This window comes from Octopus bimaculoides, chromosome 24 (genome assembly GCF_001194135.2).
Source record: "Octopus bimaculoides isolate UCB-OBI-ISO-001 chromosome 24, ASM119413v2, whole genome shotgun sequence".
NCBI classification, from domain to species: Eukaryota; Metazoa; Mollusca; class Cephalopoda; order Octopoda; family Octopodidae; genus Octopus; species Octopus bimaculoides.
Genome location: NC_069004.1, coordinates 14992982 through 15000021, shown reverse-complemented (window position 1 = coordinate 15000021; position 7040 = coordinate 14992982). Strand labels below are relative to the sequence as shown.

The 7040-nt window shown below is 35.4% G+C and overlaps 1 non-coding gene across 1 annotated transcript in view; it reads left to right on the top strand.

Moving 5' to 3' along the window:
* The window catches only part of LOC106882400 (uncharacterized), a 29608-nt gene extending 23165 nt beyond the window's left edge, over positions 1 to 6443 (top strand). Inside the window, exon 4 of the transcript XR_008266692.1 lies at positions 2186 to 6443. This is a non-coding gene — a transcript (uncharacterized LOC106882400). The remainder of the gene's footprint in view (positions 1 to 2185) is intronic.
* The last annotated feature ends 597 nt before the right edge of the window (positions 6444 to 7040 follow it).

Here is a 7040-nt window from a genome sequence, read left to right as displayed (position 1 = left end):
CCCATTCGACAGACTTCTTTCTTTTTAAGTTGTCACTGTTTTTGTATAAACTGAAAATACAAGTTCTTGTCTAGTTTTACTAGTTTTTGTTCCCCTCTTTGTTTGAATGGTGTCCACGACATTGATAGGGACATTGAAGAAGAAGAAGAAGAAGAAAAAGGAGGAGGGGAGGAGGAGGAGGAGGAGAAAGAGAAAGGAGGAAGTGAAAGAGAAGACGAAAGAGGAGGAGGAAAACGAAGGAAATAAAAACAACAACAATAATAATAATAATAATTATAATGATAATAATAATAATAATAATAATAATAATAATAATAGTAAAAAGAAGAAGAAAAATGAAGATGATGATGATGATGATTTCTCTCAGTGTGAATGTGCATCATATCTAATTGGCCTTGGAAGTAAAACAAAAAAAAAAAAAAGATCCTCGACAGCGTGAGATCTTAATCAGATGTGGCAGAAGATCACGTTTGTCTAAGTCTTGTTTCACTGGTTGATAAAATTGAAAGGCACATTAATAGCCACACTGACAGTATTCAGTTACATTTCTGAGTTCCAATTCTGGTATGGTCACCATGACCTTTTTATCCCACCAAGAGCCATTAAAACAAGCACTGATTACTAAAAGTACTCATGTGTTCATGTAAACTCTATGATCTTGTCTCATTGGGAGATAGTATCATTATTATTGTTTTTCCTGTTGTTGCTGTTATTTAGCCCCAGGTCAGTCTGCTGTGGACTGGAAGAGGCCTCATAGAAGGCCCTGCACCAGATGACTGGACACGATTGAGGAAGATCTCCAGAGGCTCAATGTCACCTTGGAGAATGCAGAGGGGTTGGCATGGGACCATCAGCAGTGGCAAGCACTGGTGGGCCAGGTTGTCTCTATGCATGATGACGTGTCTGAGACTGCTAACCTGGGAGAACCCCAGCCCCATCAAGCAATAGCATGAAACAAGAGCATGAAGCAAGCATGCAAGGTCAGTCTAGTCTGGTGAAAGTATATGGCTTAGTGGTTTGGGTATTGCACTTGAAATTACAACATCATAGTCTTGATTGCTGGACCAGGCAGTGTGTTAGGCTTTTGAGAAAAACATGGCATCTTACATTTCTGTTGGTTGGCCTGAGGCTATAGAAGAAGACAGTTGCTCCAAGGTGTCACACAGCGGAACTGAACCCTGAACCATGTAGTTGGGAAGCAAGTTTCTTACCACAGCCATGCCTACGATTAGTGCATAGAGAAAATTTTTGTCACTGGCCTCTCAAGCAGGCCAGGCTGACGGCATTTCCATGTATGATTTGTCTTGAAGCAATTGCACATCTACCAAATATATGGGAACTCCTAACAGGGATAATAGTAGAAGAGAGACACAAATGCCTGATGAGCAGAAAGGCTGTGATAAAAAGAGTAGAGGAATGAAAGAATGATTAACAATATTGTCTAAACAAACTGTAAAAAATTATTGGTAAATAAGTGATTATCATCATCATAGTCATCATCGTTATTATTACTATTATATGTTTGACTTTTGTTTTGTGTTTGTGCAAGTTGATTCCAAGTCTCACCCAGAGACCTCAAGGGACAACAAGTTAGAAGGTCAAGTTGGTGTTATGACTAGGGTGCCATATATTCTCTAGAACAATACTTTGTGCAAAACCAAATATATGGCACCTTAGTCATAGCAATAACTTGACCTAACTTTATTAAAGTCAAGCATATAATAGTAATAATAATGATGCTGATGATGCTTATGATGATGATAATCACTAAGGGTTCCCACAAAGTGTAAAGGATTGTACAGAGTGTCATCATCATCATTTAACATCCGTTTTCCATGCTGGCATGAGTTGGACAATTATGTTCTGATTTCAAGTTCCACCAAAGTCAACTTTACCTTTCATCCTTTCAGGGTCAGTAAAGTAATTATCAGTTGAGCAATGGGATTAATACAATCGACTTACCTTACCCCTCACACATTTCAGGCTTTGTGCCTATAATAGAAAGGATTATTTTTAATGCTGTTGCTGTTGCTGTTGTTTTCATTGTTGTTGTTGTTGTTGCTGTTGTTTATTATTATTATTATTATTATTATTATTATTATTATCATTATCATTATCATTATCATTATTATTATCATTATTATTATTATTATTATTATTATTATTATTATTATCATCATTTCAGATAATGAATATAGTAAGAAGAAAATTCCAAGTGTAATTTATCAAGTGATCCTGTTTTGAGGATTCAAAGTGCAAGACTGTAAACTGTAAATATCAAAATGGAAACTTCATCCTTGCACAGCTGACTGCTGCTGCTGCTGCTGCTACTGCTACTACTGCTACTACTACTACTACTACTACTACTACTACATAAAATAGCCTTCACTAAAACCAGGCAAAAAAAAAACTAATGGGTGTCTGGATTGGCAGAATTGTTAGAGCATTGTACAAAATGCCTTGTGGTATACATTCTGAGTTCAATTCCTGCTAGGGTCAATTTTTGCCTTTCTTCCCTCCACAGTCAATAAAATAAAGTACCTGTAAAGCACTCAAATCAATGGTATCAATTAACACCCAGCCTCTCAAAACAGCTGACCTGGTACCAAAATTAGAAAGAATTATATTTATTATTATTATTATTATTATTATTATCATTATTATTATTATTATTATTATTAAGGCAGTGAGTTTGCAGAATTGTTAGCATGTTGAATGAAATGCTTAGCAGTATTTTGCTCATCACTATGTTCTGAGTTCAAATTCTGCTGAGTTGGCTTTGCCTTTCATCATTTTGGGGTTGATAAAATAAGTACCAGTCAAGCACTGGGGTTGACATAATCAACTATCCCCTCTCCCAGATTTCAGGCCTTGTGCCTATAGTAATAAGGATTATTATTATTATTATTATTATTATTGTTATTATTATTATTATTATTATAAAGGCAGCAAAAGGATAGAATTGGTCAGCATCAGATAAGATGCTTATTGGCATATCTTCTAGCCTTACATTCTGTGTTCAATTTCTACCAAGGCCAACTTTGCTTTTCACCCTCTTGGGAGTCAGTAAAATAAGTACCAGCTGAGCATTGAGATAGATATAATTGACTTAACCCCAACCCCAAAATTGCTGGCCTGGTGCCAAAATTTGAAACCATTATTAATTAAGGTGATAAGCTGATAGAATCATTAGCACACTGGACAAAATGCCACTAGGGACTTTGTCCATCTTTACATTCTGAGTTCAAATTCCACCAAGGTCAACTTTGTCTTTGATAAATTAAGTACCAGTGAAACACTGGGGTCGATGTAATCGACTAACCCCTTCCACCCAAATTTCAGGCTTTGTGCCTATAGTAGAAAGGATTATTATTATTATTGTTAATACTGCGTCACCCTTTATAGAGCGGGAGGCTAAACTCAAGGAGAGCAGAAACTGCAACTAGATTTCAAATCTCTCTCTGGATATTGTTAATACATTTGGGAAAGATTTGAACCTTCCACTCTCTCTTCTCCCCAACAAACATCAGGTCTTCATGTTTAATGTCAAGTGGTCACAAGACCATGAGCATTGGTCTAGTTTAGCACTAGACCAATGCTCATTGAATAGTCTTATGGTTATACATATTTTTTTCTTGGCACAATGTACCTAAGACCACATTCTCCAATGTACATTTTATTTAAATGATAAGCTGTGATTTGAAGGAAATTTAGTTGCTATCTCTTGCTGGCCAAGTGACTGCATAGAGACTTCCTCATTAGCTTTTAATGCCAAAGATATTTCTCGTCACAATGACAATCAAGACCATTTTTGCAGAAGATACTGACAGAAGGCCTAGTTGAGGACCAGTTGTTTGTTGTTTTTCTTTTTCTTTTCATTGTGATACCTTTATAGATGTGATAGCTTTATTAAACCAGTCTCTGGAGTACTATTGGCATTTCTGTTTATCAATGATTTTACCCAAGAGATAGATGGTAAATTTGATGACTGTCATCTCTTTCAGATGATATTAAGTGATATTAGGACACGAAACTTTGCATGCTTACATGTATAGCTCTCTACTTCCACAATCCCTCCCTCCTCCTCCTCTTTCCAAACAACAGAGTAGACCAACATAGGTACAACACATTCAGATGAACAGAAGCTGTTGTGGCAGAGGTAGGAGAGGAAACACAGAAGGAGAGAGAAAGAGAGAAGACACAGCTTGTTAGTTAAATTGATGTACAATGTTAGTAAGTGAAGGTAGTCCCAGATCAATCCTGATCAAGAAAAAAAGACCACCTAACAAAGGATGGTCCTGATTGGAATGTCTGTCTCTTTAGGGTATCTAGGAACATTATCCTAAGATGTGCTCTTCCTCCTCTCAAGATGTTAAGGTGGGATTTGAGTGGAGACTTGGTTGCTATTTCTAGCATGTTGAGCGACCATGTATAGGTGTCCTCAATGGGCCATTACAATTGGTTTTGTTGTTGTTTAACCTCAGGCCAGCTCTGATCAAGCAGACTTATGGTCAAAACCATTTCAGCTGTGATAAATCTGTCTCTTAATGGGCATCTGCTCTATTTTAGAGAAGCAAAGATATTTTTGAAAAATTAATAATAATAATCTTTTCTACTCTAGTCACAAGGCCCAAAATTTTGGAGGATGGGGGCCAGTTGATTAGATCGACCCCAGTACACAACTGGTACTTAACTTAACAACCCCGAAAGAATTAAAGGCCTTGACAAAATTTGAATTCAGAATGTAAAGACAGATGAAATACCACTAAGCATTTCGTCCAGCATGCAAACGTTTCTGCCAGCTTATCACTAAGATAATAGTGGTCAATGCAGAGAGTAGACGTGACACCAATAGTAACTGGTGCACTTGAAAGTATCAGCACTCAACTACCAGCATGGCTGAAAAAAATCGGTGCAAATGTGAAGGTAGAATGCCAACAAAAATCAGCATTACTTGGAACTGCAAGAATTCTTCGAAGGGTTCTTGAAGCATGACCAGTAAAACAAGTGTCACCTTAGTCTGCTGGCTGTGGACATCTGACACTTTCCATCATACCCAGCAAAGTAAGCTGTGAATTTTAATAAATAATAATAATAATAATAATGATACAATGCCTGAAATTTTTGTAGGATTTGGGGCTAGTTAATTACATCAATCCCAGTGCTCAACTGGTACATATTTTATTGACCATGAAGGCATGAAAGGCAAAGCCAACATCAATGGAATTTGAACTCAAATAATATAGATGTTTTCGACCTAGTTTGGATTCTTTGCCATCAAATTTGATGGCAAAAAATCCAAACTAGGTTGGAAACATCTATAATAATAATAATAAATGATGATGATGATGATAAAGATGTACCCACTCTTATTGACCACACCCAATGCCATGCCATCCCTAGCACCTCAAAATTCAAGAAATCTCAGATAATTGCTCAAAAAAATGTTTACATATTTTTGTTTATTTGTAGATTTTGTGTTGTAGGTTTTTTTAATAAATATTTGCTCATTACAAGTGACCACACACATAATATACTCACATATACATACACACAGGTAGGTTACTCACATTCACACACACTTGCATAGAAAGGCTCACCACATACTGTTTTGTGCAGATGAGGTTAGCACACCTCCATGCAAATTCACTCAAACACACTCACACACATTTACATTGTGAATGACAAATAAATTTTGTGCTGTCTCATCCAATTCTTTCTTGGGTCATAAAAATTGTGGTCACATGTTTCAGGCCCAGACATTCAGTCATCAAACAAATTTTTTTTTTTTTCCTATTCAAATGAAAATGAATTTAATACAAAATAAGCCTTTTTTTTTTTCAAATAACTGAAATATATTTTACTGGAAAAACAATGTTCTTTTACCAAAGAAAACAAAGAAAACAGAAAATATGGATTACAGTATATTAATCAAGTAATGGAACATTTGATGATGTAAAGTGTGTTGGTGAAAAAGCATGGCAATGGAAATTTTGGAGACAAAATGTCTGGCTGTGAAAACTCTATAAATGGAAAAGTTTGTCAGTGAAAAGTACCAGCAACACTAAAGTTGGCAATGGAAAATCTATCAAAGAAAAATTTGGCAACAAAAACTGTTGATGAAAAGTCCATCATTGTTATACATCAAGGTTGAAACTTAATTACTAAACACCCACTTTAATAAAAACTTGTCATATACTCAGTAAATAATATGAGGACAAAAAGTTACTGCACGTTCAGTAGAATCACGATTTTAAGTTATATATATATATATATATATATATATATATATATAAACTGCATATCCAAAAAAGGTTAAACGAGTACAAGATTGACTATGTATATCATGTCAAAAATCGATCATCTGTTCAATCACAATTGACTCTTCCAGTCAAACACTGACCACATATCCAGTCAATAACTAACCATACTCAAAAACTGATCATCTATCTTTGTGTACTTAAAAAACTGGCCACACATCCAGTCAAAAACTGACCACAAATTTACTGATACTCGCCACAATCAATACAAAAAAAAAAAAAAACTGACGACATATGTAGTCAAAAAATATTCAATCAAAAGAAATCAATATGTAACAAACTATCATCTACAATTTTACTCCCTTTCTTATCGTGTATTTTTGGCTTGTTTTATTTTAATTTAATTCAGTTTTATTTTCCATTTCATTCACCATCATTCACCATCATTCACCACCCAGTGAACTTAACCATCACATAGCACCTATTCTTGCAGCAGTGAAGTATAACATTGTATAGTACCCTATGCGCTTGCAGTTGTGAACTAAACTACTGTGTAGTACCCCACATACAGCCAGATGTACTGTACCATAAATAAATTATGGGCCTGTGGGCCTATTAACAAAATACACTGTTCGTGAATGGACAAGAATCACCCAGTTCTTGGTTGCGTGGTAATCACTTATGTTATTTTGTAGGAAGGAAAAAGAAGGGGGAAACTGTTCCAGTACACCAATGTATATATATATATATATATATATATATATATATATATATATATAT